Raw genomic sequence first — 19504 nt, 5'->3', positions numbered from 1 at the left:
CAAGTGACATGAGAGCATGGAATGTTATAGAATACAGATATATCAAGCCTCTCACTCATCCAAGATTGTGGAGTGAAGGAGAGATAAGAATGTTCCAGCTCAACTCCAAAGAAATCCATATCATATTTTGTGCTCTTGGACCAGATGAATATGGAAGAGTTTCATCTTGTACAACCACCAAAGAAATATGGGATAAACTACAAGTCACTCATGAAGGCATCGACGAGGTAAAATAATCTAAAATTAGTCTTCTAACACATAGCTATGAAAATTTCAGGATGAAACCAAATGATGATATCAAAGCTATGACGGATAGATTCTCAACGATTGTCAATGGTCTCAAATCATATGGAGAGACCATTCCAAACAAAAATCTTGTGAGGAAGTTAGTTTACTCACTTCCAAAATCATGGCAATCCAAGAAGACTGCAATCATCGAGGCTATGAACCTAAAGTCCTTAACTCTTGAAGAGCTAATCGGTTCCCTCCTCACTCATGAAATGATGCTTGAAGATGAGGTGGACCTCGATTAGATTGACGAGACACCAAAAGAGATGGAGAAGAAGAAAAACATTGGAGTTGCTCTCAAATCCACAAAATATGAGAGTGATTCGGATGAAGATGACGATGACGAGGAAATGGCATTGTTTGCCAAACGGTTCAGAAAAATGATGAGACCTTACCGAGGAAGAAAATTCAAACGAAATGAAGGCCTAAAAAATGAACCAAAAGAGAAGGACCCTATCATTTGCTATGAATGCAAAAAGTCGAGGCATGTCAAATATGATTGTCCACAATTGAAATGAAAGGGTCAATCAAAAAATAAGCACAAGGCTCATGTGGCTACATGGAACGATGAAGAGGGTTCCGATGAAGAGGAACAAGAAGTAGCAAACTTGTGCTTGATGGCACTCAGGGCAGATTCTAAGGTAACCTCTAACTCATCTGAATTTGATGATTTATCTTATGATGAGCTATTAGAGGAATATAATGGGTTGGCTTCGGATTATTAGAAATTGTTTTTAAAATATAAAAATGATATTTCAAAATTGAAAAATGAAAATAAACTCATATCCAAAACCAATAACGATCTTGAAAGTAAAATCAAAGATTTGAAAATCAAACTAGAAGAGTTTGAAAAGAAAATTTTGGATTTGCAAAATTTACTTTCAAAGATAAATGATGATCATCAAAAGAAAATTGATGATCTTAAAGCTTATTTTGATAAAGTTGGAACAAAATGTTTTGAAAGTGGAGAAAATTCAAAATCCAACTTTGTTAGAAAAAGTTTTAAAAACTACAATCATAGAGGTCCCCGAAGAACCTCTAATGGAAAAATCATTAGAAGTATATGGGTTCCTAAAGGACTCATTACTACTAAAGATAAAGATATCCTACACAAATAGATACCTAAGGGGACTAGGATTTTGGAAACTAATTAATATGGACCCAAAAGAATTTGGGTACCAAAAATTAGAAATTAATCTATGTTTGTAGGAAAAGAAGCATTGCTACAAGGCACGGGAAACAAATTCAAACTCATGGTACCTTGATAGTGGATGCTCAAGACACATGACCAGAGACAAAAGCCGGTTCATAGAGCTTAACGCCAAAAATGGAGGAGAAGTGACTTTTGGTGATAATTCAAAAGGTCACATCGAATGTATAGGTACCATAGGTAATATCTCTTCCATACAAATTAAAAATGTTTTATATGTGAATGGATTAAAGCATAATATCTTAAGTATTAGTCAATTATGTGGTAAAGGATTCAATGTCATGTTTGAAACTAATGGTTGTAAAGTTATTGACATTGTATCTAATCGAATTATGCTTGTTGGTCATAGAATAGGAAACATATACATGGTACATTTAGACTCTATTGATATGACTAATTTATTCCTAGTTGCTAAGGATGAGCATGATAGTTGGTTATGGCATAAGAGACTAGGACATGCTAGTATGAGTGTTTTACAATGGCTAATTCAAGGAAATTTAGTTCGAGGGTTGCCTAAGCTTAAATTTGATAATGATAAAATCTGTGATGCTTGTGTTAAAGGAAAACAAAACCAAATTTCTTTTAAATCCATTAATGATGTATCAACTAGTAGAGTATTACAATTGATCCATATAGATCTTTTTGGGCCAACTATGACTACTAGCTTGGGTGGAAAACAATATGCATTTGTCTTGGTAGATGACTATTCTAGATATATTTGGGTTCTATTCTTAATTACTAAAGATGAAGCATTAGAAAAATTTATCACGTTTTCAAAAGTAATCCAAAACGAAAAAGGTTACTCTATAACTAGTGTTAGGAGTGATCATGGAACTAAATTTGAAAATCTTGGATTTACTGATTTTTGTAATTCTAATAGTATTAGCCATAATTTTTCAGCACCTAGAACCCCTCAACAAAATGAAGTTGTTGAGAGGAAAAGTCGAACTTTAGAAAAAATGGCTAGAACCATGCTTTTTGAAAACAATTTTCCAAAATATTTTTGGGTGAAAGCCACAAATACCGCTTGTTATGTTGTAAATCGAGTAATGATTAGGTCAATCTTAAAGAAAACTCCATATGAAATTTTCAAAAATAAAACACTAACATTAGTTATTTTCATCATTTTGGATGTAAGTGCTTTGTTTTAAACAACGGTAAAGACAATCTTGGCAAATTTGATGCTAAAAGTGATGAAGGAATTTTTCTGGGTTATTCCTTAAATTCTAAATCTTATCGAGTATTTAATAAAATAACTTTAGTTGTAGAAGAGTCTATACATGTTGTTTTCAATGATAACCCCCTTCCAAGGAAGGATTCTTGTTTGAATGATGATGTAGGTATTATAAATATAAATGACGTTGAACATGACGTTGGAGAACCATCATCAAAGGAAGAAACGAAAGATGAGGAAACTCAAGATCCTCTCGAGAATCCAACCATTGAAGAAAGGGAAGTATCTTACCCAAGAGAGTACAACTATGTCAAGGATGGTGAGATTATAGGTGATCCATCAAAAGGGGTAACAACTCAATCTTCTCTTAGAAATATTTGTAATTATGTTGCATTTATCTCATGCATAGAGCCTAAGAATATTAAAGAAGCATTAAAAGATGAACATTGGATTATGGCTATGCAAGAAGAGTTAAATCAATTTGAGAGAAGTAAAGTATGGACATTAGTTGAAAGGCCTAGTAATAAATCTACTGTAGGTACTAGATGGGTGTTTAGGAATAAGCTTGATGAAAGTGGTAATATAGTGAGAAACAAGGCTAGACTTGTTGCTCAAGGGTATACTCAAGAAGATGGCATAGATTATGATGAAACATACGCTCCCGTAGCTAGGATGGAAGCAATTAGAATGTTATTAGTATTTGCATGTTTTCATGAAATTAAATTATATCAAATGGATGTTAAAAGTGCATTTTTAAATGGTTTTATAAAGGAAGAAGTGTATGTGGAACAACCTCCAGGTTTTGAAGATTTAAAATTTTCAAATCATGTTCTTATATTGACAAAAGCACTTTATGGTTTAAAACAAGCTCCTAGAGCTTGGTATTAAAGATTGTCAACCTTTTTAATTGAAAAAGGTTTTTCAAAAGGGAAGGTTGACACTACATTGTTTTTAAAGCATAAAGGTAAATATTTATTAGTAGTTCAAATGTATGTTGATGATATAATATTTGGTTCTACTAATGATGTTCTTTGCCAAGAATTTTCTAAGCTAATGCAAAGTGGATTCGAGATGAGCATGATGGGGGAGCTCTCATTTTTCTTGGGACTCCAAATCAAGAAAAGAAAAGATGGCATCTTCATCAATCAAGCTAACTACGTCAAAGATACGCTCAAGAAGTTTGGATTGGAAAATGGGAAGCCACATAACACTCCAATGAGCTCATCGACAAAGCTTGACATAGATGAAGGAGGTAAATGTGTGGATGTTAAATTATATAGGTCAATGATTGGTTCTTTGCTTTATCTAACTGCAAGTAGACCGAACATTATGTTTAGTGTTTGCTTATGTGCTAGATTTCAATCATGCCATAAGGAATCACATTTACTAGTTGTTAAGAGTATCTATAGATACCTTAAGGACACTCCTAGTTTAGGACTTTGGTATCCTAGAGACTCTAGCTTTAGCTTGCATGCCTTCTCTGATACGAATTATGGAGGATGCAAATTAGATAGGAAAAGCACCTCCGGTACTTGCCAATTCCTTGGAAATATGTTGATTTCTTGGTTTTCAAAAAAACAAAATTGTATCGAATTATCTACCACTGAAGTGGAATATATTTCAGCTGGTAGTTGTTGTGCACAAGTTTTATGGATGAAACAACAACTTTTTGATTATGGAATTGAAGTAGGTACCATTCCTATCAAGTTTGACAATACTAGTGCTATTTGTCTCACTAAAAATCCCATCCAACACTCTAGAACTAACCATATTGAAATTAGACATCACTTCATTAGAGACCATGTCGCTAAGGAAGATGTAGTTCTAGAATTTGTTGATACTTTGCACCAATTAACGGATATCTTTACAAAACCTTTAGACAAAGAAAGATTTTGGACACTTAGGAGAGAATTAGGTTTAACTGACCTATCTTCACTTAGTGTTTAAAATAATCTTATTACTTTTAAGTATAAATGAAAAATGCTTATAATAATAATCTTTGATTGCATTCTTTGCTATTAGTTAGAGGGAGTTTATGTTGCTTGATGAAAATTAATTTTATGTTCAAAAATAGTTTAAGGATTAATTTGATTGATTGAACATGATTAATTTTCAATATATGAGTTACCAATACCACAAGAGCCAATTAATTTAGCATTTTGAGTGTTTAAAATAGATTTTTTAACATTTTTGTGCTTCATGCATCGATGCATCCTTGAATGTGCATCGATACACCATGAAGTTGTACTGATGCACGCCTTGAATGTGCATCAATGCATAGGGTCATGCATCGATGCATTAATCGGGTTTTGGGGTTTATAAGGCTTATTTTCTCATTTATTTTTAAACCCTAAAACTAAACTCTCTTAGCTGTACGCCTCCTCTCCCTCTCCTACTCTCAAAATTACTCCAAATCCTTTGGTTTTGATCTAAATTCTTTCATATTTTATCTCTATATCCTGCTACTATTATTAAATCATGCAACACAACATCTCATTCCTCTCAAATCAGGAATTTTCAAGGTATTTTTCTAAAAACCTCTATTTTATCATATTCTAATCTTAGGAATAGTTTTAATTAGTTATAGGATGAACATTATATCGGGCATTGAGTATTTGATGATTTCAAACTAGATTTTACAACCAATTTCATCAAAAACTTACAAATTTTAAAAAAAAAATCGAAATTAAAAAAAATTGTATTTCGAAATTCTGAATTTAATTTTTAAATTTGATGTTTTTGATTTAATTATGTTGTTTTCATATACATATTATGATTTTTCAAAAATTATTTTCAAAACCTTGCCCATTAGGATTTGATTTAGAAAACCTTGAATTATTAAGGGCTCAATTGAGTTTTGGGATTGATTAATTGTATACATGTGTTTCAATATGCAGGTTATATTCATTTTTCTGATTCCTAAACTATGTCTAATCCCAAACGCCCTAGAACTTCATCGAGTCATTTTCGTTCAAACCAACCTTCTAATCCCATTCCTCATCTGCCTTCATCTCTATTATGATCTTGTTTTAACATGCCTGAGCGTCGTAGAGACAAATTATACTCTAGGTACAGAAATTCTTTTTAATCTTATAGAATCCGAGAAGAGCGTATTCCTTCTCTTCAAGCTATGATAGATATTGACTTTGAATATCTTCCGATTCTTAAAGCTTGGAAGTTTGATAAAATGTTTCAGCTCAAACCTATCGTTTATCAACAGTTAGTCTGCATTTTCTATTCCAATGCGGTATGGTTTCAAAATGAAACTCAATGTGGGACTATAGTCATTATATCCTATCTTTTAGGCCAATATATTAATATTGAACCCGAGACTATAGCTTTCCGTTTTGGGTTAGATGATGATGGGTCATATAATGAGACTGAAAATGTGGAATATCCCTATGTTCCAAATTCTAGGGTTAGTACTCTACGATCTCATCACGATCATTTTCTTCATTTGATGATCTCTTGGTGGTTTAGACCATCCGGAGGTAGGTACTCCACTCTTCGTGCTAAGGATTTATGGTGGATGCACTGTATTAAAAATAAGATCAAAATAAATCTGCCACACATTATTTTTAGTCAACTAGGGGACATCATAAACATTGTTCCTTTAAAACATGTCGAGACATTGATTTATGGATGTCTTCTGAGTAACCTCTTTATCAAACTCGGTCTAGACGTCTCTCTCGACAATCCTATCCTACTCCAAAATCAAATCAATCTTACTTCCTTGAAGAAAGTGGATTGGAACCAAGACGAGGAAACCAGTCTTTGGGTATTTCGACCCGGTAAGCATACCCCAGGAGTTAGCTCTTCACGAGCTTCTCCTAGCTCTTCTCGTGCTCCTCCTCCAGCACCGGCTACTGACGATGATCTTGAGTTTCAACAACTTATGCAAGATATCGACGATCACGTTCCAGACGATGAGCCTGCACCGGAACTGGCATGGCAAGAAGATCAAATGCCACCATATTTTTGATCCTTCTTGGAGTCGTTTGATCTGAGGTTTGCCTCCATGGAGTCTCAAATTACTGAGTTTCAGAGGGAGATGCGTGAACGTATGGACGCTCTCACTCTTGAAGTTCGATCTCATTATCCTCCTCCTCTCGATCCTCCTATGGAGTGAATTTGTTTCCTTGTTATGTTTTCTTGGATTTTCAAACTTGGATTGATTTTGATGTTTCTGCATGTTTAAACTTGATAGTTTTTGGATGTTTTAACTTATTTGTTGTTTTATGGATTTTTTAACTTAATATTTATATATATTTGGTTTGAATTTTCATTATGAATTTAATGTTTATTAATTTTATTTTTGCATCATTTACATACTAGTTACATTATGACCAATTATGCCATTTCACATTTGTTTATGAATATTGATTATGAAACTAATGATTAATCTCTCTTTTGATTGTGATCTTAGCAGCTTAAGCTATATATATATTTTTAATCAATTGGCTATATTTTTCAAAACCTTGTTTAAAACATTTTAAAATCTATTTTGATTTAACAAAAAGGGGGAGAAATATTAAGTGTTAAAAGGGAGAAGTGTTATAGTAAGGGGGAGTAATTTTTCAAAATTGATTTCAAATTTTTAGAAAATATTAAAATAACACAAATGTTTTGTTATATCAAAAAGGAGGAGATTGTTGAAAATATTTTGATGTTTCGATATAACAAATTAAGTTTAAATGAATTTTAAGATTTTATAAATGATTTTCTAAAGATATTTGATTTAATTAATCGAATATCAAATTATTACTCCAAGTCTTTCAAGATCAATTTCAAACCTTACTAAATGTGTAAAATTGTATTTTATACTTAAACTATTTTTGAAACAATTTTCACAAAGTATTTTGAACCAAAATCAAGCCTAAAATCAATTTTTCAAAGTGATGCACCGATGCACCATTCCATGCATCGATTCACCATGGATTAAATTGAAAATCGAATGCATTTTATGCATCGATGCACATACCATGCATCGATGCACTCAGGCTTTTTCAAAACATCGAATGCATTTTATGCATCGATGCACTCTTAGTGCACCGATGCACTAAGTGTTCCAACGGTCAAAATATTTGAATTTTACACTGATGCACCGATGCACCATGGGTATGCATCGATGTACTGACGCTCCCAACTGCTTTAATTAATTGTTTTCACACTTAAACGACTCTATTGACTCCACTAAGCATCCCCAACGTTCAGAATCATTTGAAGGTGTATTTAAACAAGCTTAGAATCCATTGATCAACAACAAGAAACAACAATCAACAAGAATCAAGAGAGAATCAAATAGAAAGCATCAAACCTCAAGTTTGAGCATTTCAAGCCTATTTTTTCTTTCAATATTTATTTTGTTTTCAAGAACAGTACTTCTACTCAATTGTATTCATTTTTTAGTGTTATTTTCTTTGTTCTAGAATTGTGCAAACAATCTACCTTGTAAGGATTTTCTTGTAAGTTTGCAAATTTGTAATCTTCTCTTTGAGAAAGAGTGTTCTCAAGAATTGGGGTATATTCTTGAGGGAGTTGTAAGGTTATCTCTTTGGCTTCAAAAGAAATAACAAATTAGTGAATTTGTTGGAAAATCCTTAGTGTGGATAGCTAAGGTAGTGGACGTAGACTTTGATTGAGAAAGTCGAACCACTCTAAATCGCTGTGCAATTATTTTCAATTTTCTGCAAAAGCTTCCACCAAAATTTTAATTGCCAATTCACCCCCCTCTTGGTCGATTCCATCGATCGATTAACTCAACAGGTATATATGAGGTAAAAGCTACATCTTGTATTAATTGTATTTATTATGGTGATAACAATAATTTTGAGGAATATCCACAGAACCCTGAGTCTATATATATTTTGTGAGAAATTATAACAGGAATAACAATGGAAACACATATGGGAACACATACAATCTAAATTTCCAGAATCATCCCAACCCTAATGTAACATTGCAATATAATTTTGGGAATACACAACACTATCAGCAGCGACAATATACTCAGCAACAATCAATGTTGTAACATCAACAATCACTTCATTAGGCAATGCCACAACAACAATGCAACAATCAACAAAACTTTCAAGGGAAGACTACTAACCATGCTTCATAATTAAGATTACTTGAGTCTCTACTGAAGGATTACATCTCAAGAAATGAAGTTGTTATCCAAAGCCAGTCAACAACATTGAGACCATTAGAAAATCAAGTTGGACAATTGGTCAATGTGTTGAGTATCAGATTACAAGGAGCATTGCTGAGTGATAATGAAGTTCCTAAAGTGAATATAAATGTGCATTGCAATGCTATCACAATGAGAAGTGGACTCGAAATTGGGAACCCTGATAAGAACAAAAAAGAGAGGATGAGAGGCCTAGACAGCAATCAAAAGGCAATGAACTAGAAAAGGTGATTGAATCACCTAACATTAAAATCACATTAAATGACTAAGGACACAGCAGTAATTCTAGGACATTGCCATTAACAATGTTGATACCACTGATGTCCCTAGCATTTTCGGTGTATCAGAATTCAAGACCTCCGCCTTCATTCCCCAAAAAAATTCCAGAAAAGTAAGGAGGACCAGTAATTTAGAAAATTCATTAATGTATTGAGGTAATTTCACGTTAACATGCCATTTCCAGAAGCATTAGAGAAAACACTTAACTATGTTAAATTTATAAAGGAAGTGCTTTCCAAGAAAAGTAGTATTGGTGATTTTGAGATCGTTGCTCTCACTAAAGGGTGTAACGCTATTATCACAAGTAGATTACCCAAAAATTAAAAGATCTAGGAAGTTTTGCTATTCTTTGCACTATTGGCAACCAATACAAAGGTAGATCTTTGTGTGACTTAGGTTCCAACATTAACTTAATGTATTTGTCTATTTTTATAAAACTTGGCATTGGTAAGGCACAAACCATAACAATCACACTACAACTTGCTGACTGATCCACTATCCTTCCCGAAAGCAAGATATACAATGTTCTAATACAAGTTGACAAATTTATCTATCTAGTGAACTTCATTAACTTAGACTGCGAAGCTGACAAAAAGGTGCCCATAATACTATGAAGGTTATTCCTTGCTACTAGATGAACATTGATTGATGTTGAAAAGGGAGAACTCATATTATGTCTCAATGAACAACAAATTACATTTAATGTGTTTTACCCTATACAATGTGATAAATAAAATGAATGTCATGTTGTTGACATTGTTGAAGCAATAGTAAAAGAATAATTAGATAAATGTGGGAGCGTTCAAGAACTCTTTAATATTTTTACTACAATGGAAGACTTAGATAAGTAAGACCATGAAGAGACTATGTAAATCGAGGGGAACCAATGCTTCTACATTGATCCTGGAATCAATAGTAGTTCTGCACCACTAACATTGACTACAAAGTCACAACTAAGAACCTCAGGAAAGTTGCAAATGTTACCATGGTGCATAATGACACAACATCAAACGAAGGCAACGAGGAAGGATTCACAAGGCTTTGACGGAAAAAAATCTCAAATGAAAATTCACCCCATGAAGCCAAATCATTGCTATAGTGATAATAAAGAAATGTGTTTCATGACTGATTTCAGCAAGCAAGAGTTTTTCTTTGAAAAATATTTCGATCCCACAAGTGCAAAGGATCTGAAGTTGTACGATTATGTCACAGCAACCATCGATAAGCAAAACAAGATATCATTTTAGTGGGACCCAAGAGAAGTTACCACATACTTTAATTTCACTATGTGAAATAAAATTTTTTACATGCTTTTAATAACTCACTTTATGACATGATATTAGATTCTGTTTTTTTAGTTATATCTAATGCTTTTATCCTGAATTTTTTAGGTCATGCCCCCACATTGATCACTTCATCATCATCAATTCGAATTATTGTTGTTGGCTTTGCTTTAAAGCATTAGTTGGTGTTCCAGATAACCATTGTTGTACAACATCTTCAACTCACCAGGGGAGTATTGTTGTCCCTATTACATTATGCATTTAAATTCATATTTTAATTTTTGTCTGCATGCATTGACGGCAATGCATATCTCAGGTTTGGGGCGTGTTGCTCAATTATTTTACGTTGAATTTACACTTGTCATGTTCATGTTACATTTTTTGTTTATATTTTCAATGCATTGAGATTAGGATGCTACTATAGTTTATAAAAATTTTAAACTCTTTTTAATGAAGTTCGATGAGGAATTTTTTTAGTAGTGAAATGTATGAGCAATGTGTTAGATTCTTGTTATGGTTTAGATTTTATAGAAAAACTTTAACACAATGGGTGTATACTTTCAATACTTAGAGACATTAGAAACTGTTAAACCTTGGAAATCTCATGACATTAGTAGGTATTGTAGCAAACATTTAATCTTTTTAAAAAAATGCTAGAGGTACCAAATACTGGCACTTGTATTGATTTGAACAAAAGGATACTAAAGGCGCCCGAAACTGGCTCTAGTGAAAAAAAAGAAAAGAAAAATAAAACACTTTTCAAATATCTAATCTACTTGAGGTGCCTAAAACTGGCTCTAGTAATGAATTAGAAATAAAAGTAGATCCTTGAGGTGCCCGACACTGCCTCTAACAATGAACTAAAGTGAGGAAGATGTTTCTATAGCATTGAAAATTTAAACAAGTGAGTGGAATCAATTTTTTTCTAATTTAGATATGTATTGATTGGATACACTTTGCTTACACGCTACATCACTCTATGGATTCTGACTTTGGTAAATTGACAATACATTCCTTAATTGGATATAAGATAATGTTATCACATTTATGACAGCAATGATAAATTCTGAGAACTAAATAGGTGAGTTAAAAATCTAAGTTGGTTGGATGCATTATTGTTTAGCATATTTATTCCTTACATTGTAGTTGCTTAAGGACAAGCAAACACTTAGGTTTGGGGGTGTGATAACTCTCCAAAATAATTATCATTTAGATTCTTTTTACTTAGGTTTATGTTTGCACTTTAGCATATTATGATAGTATTTAGAATGTTTTTAGTTCATTTTGCATTACATGCATTGTTGGGAGTGATTTGGTAATTATTGGACTAATTATTATATTTTGTTATGATATTGTTACTCTGATGTTATAACATTCATTTATGCTACAAATGTTGTTGAGAGTTGTTGTAAGACATGATTGTATGTTCGTTGCTGCAGTAATCAATGCACGAGCAGAAGGCTATTAATAGTTGGACAGAATCCTAATACATAACTGACACTTAATGAAAAAATACTCTCAATTTTAATTTGGGCTTAAACTTTACTTTTTAGGGTTTTTAATTATTATATAAAGGATACGACAACAACCAATTAAAGAGAGAGCTTTTTAGGGTTTTATTTTCTTATTGTCTTTTCTCTACCATAAATCATTCTACTTAGGAAATTTTGGGGAAAGTAGTAGCTGGACGCAAAGGCAAGGTCAGCACCGAGAGGTAGTGACTGGTGATTGACGATAACATTAACGACAACAATGATAAAAAGATTCTGAGATAGGGTTTTTACTTTTGTTTAGTTGATTTTTTGTGGGAATTTTAAATCTAAGATGCTTATATTTTAAATTATATTTTATAAAGTTCATGTTAATTAATTTTATCCATTGATTCGATTGGTGTTTGCTCAATTTTATTAAGGCTTTTAATATAGAGATATATAATTGCCCAGTCCATTGCATCGAGAAGTGAGTGCCATTGTGTGAGTGTTGTATCTAGATGTGAGTGCCATTTTCAGAGCATCAGTGATTAGAACAACGTTTCAGTATAGAGAGATCTAGCTAACTGATTGTCATAACATACATGGGTATAGAGATATAGCATTGTTGTGAGTTTCTGGGTGGAGCAATCGAGAGAGGAAAACCTGTTAAGTTAATGTTAGACGTGTCGATCTTATTGTTGTGGCATTCTTAATTGCATTATTGAGTTTAACAACACCCTAATTTTTAGCTTGGACCAATCCAATGCTTTACTGTCACTTTTGTGATTCCCTTCATCCCTTCATACATTTATACATATATTTATTTTACTTTTATATTTTTATTTCTTTGTTCACAGCATCATATACGCAACTCTGTTATTTTACTTACTTAATGTTATGACAATTCTTTGAGTAATACTAGTCTTTGTGGATACGATACTCTATGCATTAATTTACATCCACTTTATTACTTGATATGATGATGTGTGTTTGCACTTTCATTTTTACATTATTAGAAGCATCAATGATCTTGAGAAAGAAAAGGGTAATTTTGATAAAATCCCTTAAATTTTATAGGGATAGAGTTTAGACAAACCCATTAGCTTAAAGGAAACCATGACCCAAGTTTGAGTGGAGTTGGACTTGGTTTGATCCCAATATGAAAAAAAGGGTGTTTTTAAATTATGACAAAGAATTAGAGGACCAAAAGAGAAATTATATCATTTTTATTTCCAAAGGTTGAAAACCCATTAATTCGGGTGATCTCATGTTTGGATCTGGATCCTCTCTTTTTCTAAATTCTCCTTTGTTTTTTCTTCTTCTTCTTCCTTCATCATTCCTTCTCCCACTCTTTCATACAAAAAAGGTACCAACTTTGCTAGGAAATCATTCCATTTTCGAGATTTCAAGGTAAGAATTAACACCTCTATCTCCTAAGCTCCAATTCAATCTCTCAATGTCAAGTTTTAGCCATGGGAACCAAATATGGGTTTAGTGGAGGTTTTAGAAACCTAGGTGATTTCAACTCATTTTTTAGAGATTCAGAACTCTAGAAATATTTTAAATTCTAAACTCCCCAACAACGTTAGTAATCCATGTGATTGATTCTTGTCTAGTGAGGGAAGTTGAAGAAAAGAAAAGCTCACCCTTGGTGGAACCTTGGGTGTTTCCACCAGTTTAAGGCATCAAGGTAACTCACTTCAAACTCAACTCTACCACATGTAGGTCATTAAGCGTGTTTTGGTAATTTGCATGAGTTATGAAGCATGTTCATGGTAGTTGCATATTTTAATGTTTTTCAGCATAGTATAATACCTATTATAACCCCTTTTAATCCTTATAAGACTTTAATAATGTTCGGGGACCTCAATAGGATGCTCAAGAGTGTTGGGAGGAATTTTCATGCCCAAAATAGGGCATTTATGGGCATGAATATCGGTACTGAAAGAATAATATCAATACTATTCTTCAGGTGTAAAAAATAAAGGAGTTTTGGGCATAGTAGAATCCATACTCATGCAATGGGTATTGATACTGTAGATGTGGTATCAGTACTCACATGGTGGTATTGATACTGAGTTTACTTAAGTCGATTCCAGTATCTAAATTCGTATCAATACTTGTGAGAGTATTGATACCAAGGGTAGAGTATCGATACTCCCAATAGGGGTATCTATACTGAGGTATTATTCAAAATATCGAACCTAAATTTAGTATCGATACTCAAGCTAATATCGATAGGCCAACACTAGAGTATCGATACTCAGCCAAGAGTATCGATATTATCCTCCCTTATCAGTACAGTACAGTCAGTAAGTATCGATACCTAAATGTGGGTATCGATACTCAGGGGTCAGTATTGGTAATAGCGAATAATTTTGGATAAATAATCCAACGATTAAGAGATTAGAATTGATGGACCTAACAACATCAAAATATTAGTAGATAAAACTACAAGTGAGAACAATAATAAAATTTAGAACAACTAGAAACAGTAATAGCTAGGTTGACATAAAACTAGCCTTGTTTGATGCTCGAGAAATAACCAGGACACCCGAGTCCCTTTAGCAGAATTCGACAGTCAATTGGATATCCAGTCAATGCCAAAGCACTTCAGTCACTAGCTGGGTGCAGATGCTCCAATACTCGACAGAGTAAGTTGGTTGGGTATACATTTTTTATACAGCTCCAGACCTCACCCAAATACCCAAGGGTATTTTAAATAATGCTAGAGGTGTGTGTGAGATTCAAGATGTAGAACCCTCAGCTTCACCATGATGTCTATATTAGCATGTTAGATCAGTACTTTCCATGTCTTTATACATATGTCACTAGCATGAGCATCTAGTGAATGCATATTGTATAGTACAGTTATTAGTGAGCCACTATACTTGTAAGCTCAACATTCAGAATTTATTTCCACGCGTAGGTTCTTAGGTGACCAGTACGAGAGTGTTATCATCAAAAGCAATTCCAGTTCAGTCTAGGCATCCAAAGTACGTCTTGAGTTATTCATAGAGGGTATGTACTATTTATAGACCCTTATGTATTTAGTCTTAACTCTTTTAATGTAAACTCGATATTATATTATTTTAGATATTTTAAGAGATCACCTGTATTCATAAACTTTATTTATTATGTTTTCATTTATCATTATTATGGATGGATTTAACGTATCACAGTTTACAGTCATTTTAAAGGAAAATTTTTGGGTTAGCCACTTCAGTGGTCATGTGTGACATCATAATCCAGTGATCTTTGGGCCGGACTGGATTAGGGTGTTACATTTAGTGGTATCAAAGCATCATGTTTAGTTATTCCTAATACTCACGGGTTAGAGTCAGTCAGCGTCTATATACATGTACATGCCTTTAGGGAGTCAAGAGTACTATAATGATTGGAATTACGATAATGACCACCATTTCTTTCTAATTTTAGAGTAAACCTATGGAAGACAACCCAACATACTGTCAGGATGTTAGATATGAGATTCATGCATCATTAGTAGTTGATATCAGTGACGAGTTCATCTTGGATTCAGACCAACCAAAGATACTCGTAGATACGCAAGTTGAGGAGGCGACCTTCTTCAGGGACCTCACTTTCGTACTTGGACAAATCGCTAGGTCCCTACCCAGCACCTCAGCTGCACTACCTCCCCCACCAGCACCCTAATCCAACTAGTTGAAGTGCCCTAGGAGTCCCAGTAGAAAGGATTCACTGATACAAGATAACTTACTTCTATGATTTTGGGGATTACAATCCCATCACAACCAACCAGTGGCTCAGGGAGACTCTCCACATATTAATGTAGCACCTTACTCTAGAGGGTTAACTTGAGTGTGTCACTGCCCTCTTCAAGGGTGACAACATCGACTAGTGGAAGATGATATAGTTGGCACTAGAGCCATAGAGGCCAACATGGGGATGTTCCTATCTGAGTTCAGACATAAATACATCAAAGAGGCTTATACTAATGACTTGAGGGAGTGGTTCCTATACTTGACACAAGGGGATCGCTTCGTGATGGGGTAGCGAGAGTTTCTCAGATTGAGTTGGTACAAGCTAGAGTTATCTCTATAGAGGATCACCATTTTTGTAGGTTTAGAGAGGGTCTACACCTCAACTTTCTTTCGTACCTAGCCACTGGGCCCTCTCAGGATCACTACCCAATTTTCACAGTGGGCAAAGACAGTAGAGAGGGTCTTGTGTAGGAGGGCCCAATAGTCGAGTAAACTTACAGGGTAGTCCAAGAGAGTTACTAAGATAGTGAGACCATATTATACCCTATCCAAGAGGGCCAGAGATAGTCAGGGTTCATAGAGACCCCTAACAGCATAGTTGAGGATGACTAAAAGAGTTCGGATCGATGGGGTATATATAAGTCTAGAAAGAGACCTCTGACCTTAATCTTTGAAGATAGTGACAATAATTTAGTGAGAGTATTCACTACCCTATTTGTGCTTAGTACGATAAGAGACGGTTAGGGATATGCTAGTAGGGATCTAGGGGTTACTTCAGTTATCGCTGCTTAGACCACTTCGTCAGAGACTGTCTAGTATTTCAAGTATATACTCTGATATCGACTAAGTGGTCAATGTCATCTATACAAATGGATCGAGGGCTTGTGAGAGGTGGTAGTACTATATCTGGGTAGTAAAGTAGAGGAACAACTAGATCAGTGGTCGGTACAGAGCTGAGGGTAGTCTCTAGACAGTGTATGCAGTGAGAGCTTATAAGGAGTGTGATGCAACCGATATGATCTCAGTTACTTTCATGATATTTTTCCATTTAGTTTATTGCTCTAATAAACCCCAGTTCCACCCACTATTTCATCTGTTCTGACCTAGTCTAAAAAATAGAAATCCCAACAGAAGTCTTAGAGGTAGGAGTTTGAGTATCGAGCCATATAGGTCTGGATGTCCTAGTATTCAAGATTCACATATGATGCCTAGTAGAAATTTGGGGTCAGACATTGCTAGTAGACTCAATGGAGTTACCTTTTCGAGAGTTCAACATGAACTTAGGTATAGATTGGTTAATCGAACATGACATCATTTTGAAGTGTAAAGACTGATAGCTTAAGCTCAGATCAGATGATGGTACTAAGTTAGTAATGACTAGTAAGAAGTCAAGCCAGTCAAGGATTGTGTTAGCTATAGAAGCTCAGTGGATGATCAATCGGGGATGTAAGGCCTTCTTGGCTTATGTGGTTGACACCTGAATATCAGTATCAACAATTGAGGATATCTGAGCAGTAAATAGTTTACCCAACGTGTTCCAGAGGAATTATCGGGTTTACGACACGGTCGTGAACTATAGTTTTGCATTGAGGTAATGTTGGGTTTAGCTTTGGTGTCCATTGCTACCTTTCGTATGGTACCGATAGAATTAAAGGAGTTAAAGGCTCAGATTCAGGAGTTGTTAGAGAAAGGCTTCATCCAACCAAGCATTTCTTTGTGGGGAGTACTGGTCTTGTTTGTCAAGAAGAATGATGGGTCAATGAGGTTGTTCTCCAAGATAGACTTGTGGTCAGGTTATTACAAGTTGAGGATAAAGGACGTAGATGTAGCAAATATAACTTTCAGAATAAGATAAGGTTATTGAATAAGATAAGGTTATTACAAGTTCCTAGAAATGCCATTTGGACTCACCAATGCCCCATCGTCATTCTTGGACCTGATAAACCAAGTCTTTCACCTCTACCTTGATCACTTCATAGTTGTGTTCATAGAAGGTATTCTAGTTTACTTAATATCAGAGGAGGAGAATGACCAGCGTCTTCATATTATCCTTTAAACACTCTAAGACCGTCATTTGTATGCCAAGTAAGTGTGAGTTTTGGTTACCAGATTTTTTATTTTTTGGACATGTCATATTAGATGATGGCATCATAGTCGACCCACAAATGATTCAGGCTATATTTAAGTGGGAGCCACCTAAGAATGTGTCAGAGGTGTATATTTTCTTAGGTTAGCTAGGAACTATCGTTGATTCGTTTAGGGCTTCTTGATGATAAATGCCCCACTGATAAAGTTACTTCAGAAAATAGTTCCCTTTGAGTGCAAAGAGAAGCGCTAGAAGAGCTTCAATAGTTAAAGACCATCCTAACTCAGACACCAGTTTTGATCCAACCACAGTCGGGTAAAGACTTCAAAGTTTTCAATGACGCTTCATTGGATGGCCTTGGATGCATCTTGATGCATGAGGGAAAAGTTGTAGCTTATGCATCTCGTCAGCTTAAACCCCAAGAGCGTAATTATTCTACCCATGATCTTGAGCTAGTAGCAGCTGTGTTTTCCTTGAAGATTTGGGGACATTACCTTTTTGGTGAGAAATGTCACATCTTCATAGATCACAAGAGTTTTAATTATCTACTCACGTAGAATGAGTTAAACTTGAGATAGCTTAGGTGGGTCGAGTTACTTAAGGATTATGATTGTGTAATAGACTATCATCCAGGTAAATCAAACATCGTAATAGATGCCTTGAGCAGGAAGTCGATGTCAGAGTTACAAGTTCTCCTAGCACAGTTGAGTTTAACTAGTAATGATGGGTTGTTAGCCGAGTTAGTTAGTGAGACCAGTATGTTACAAAGTTTAGATGAGTAGTTAAAGGCTCAGGTTTAGCAAATTCATCGAGGTGAGGCACCAAGCTTTGAGTTACGTGATCGGGATTTATTGTACTTTAAGGGTCAATTATGAGTACCTGCAAACTCTCACTTACGTAGTAAAATTCTTTATGAGGCACATCGCAGTCCACTCTTAGATCATCCATGCAGTAACAAGATGTATCAGAAACTTTGACAGTTGTATTCGTGGAAATATAACAGAGTAACCATGGACTTTGTGACAAGGTTACCCTTGATCAGATAGAGATATGATGCAGTTTGGGTCATAGTTGACCATTTAACCAAATCAGCTCATTTTCTACCATTTAGGATGGATTATACCTTATAGAGGTTAGCTTAGTTGTACATCAGTTAGATAGTGATGCTGCATAGAGTTTCGATTTCAATCATATTTGATAGAGATCCTCTATTCACTTCTCGTTTCTTGAAAGCCCTTCATAAGTCCTTTGGCACAAAACCAAACTTCAATACAACTTTCCACACTCAAACAGAAGGTCAGTCAAAGTGTGTCATTTAAATATTAGAAGATATATTATAGATTTCAAGGGTAGTTGAGAGTACCACTTGTCGTTAATGGAGTTTACGTACAACAACATTTTTCTATTGAGAATTTAGATGGCTCCATATGAGGCCTTGTATAGGCGCAAGTGTAGAATTCCATTATGTTAGATAGAGATCAGTGAGGGTAAGATAGTGGATCTAAACTTGATCAGATAAATTGAAGAGAATGTTCAATTAATCCAAAACCAGTTGAGAAAAGCCTCATATAGGCAGATATCCTACGTAAGTATAAAGCGTAAATATATAAAGTACTTAGTAGAGGACAAGGTGTTCCTCAAGTTTTCCCCATAGAAGAATGTACTTTGCTTTTGGCTTAAGGAAAAATTGACCCCGCGCTTCGTAGGACCTTATGAGGTACTAGAGAGAGTTGGACTAGTGGCTTATTGGTTAGCTTTACCACCTGAGTTGGAATACAT

This window comes from Hibiscus syriacus, unplaced genomic scaffold (assembly GCF_006381635.1).
Source record: "Hibiscus syriacus cultivar Baekdansim isolate YM2019G1 unplaced genomic scaffold, ASM638163v2 tig00111841_pilon, whole genome shotgun sequence".
Taxonomy (NCBI): Eukaryota; Viridiplantae; Streptophyta; class Magnoliopsida; order Malvales; family Malvaceae; genus Hibiscus; species Hibiscus syriacus.
Note: the sequence above shows the minus strand (reverse complement) of the source record.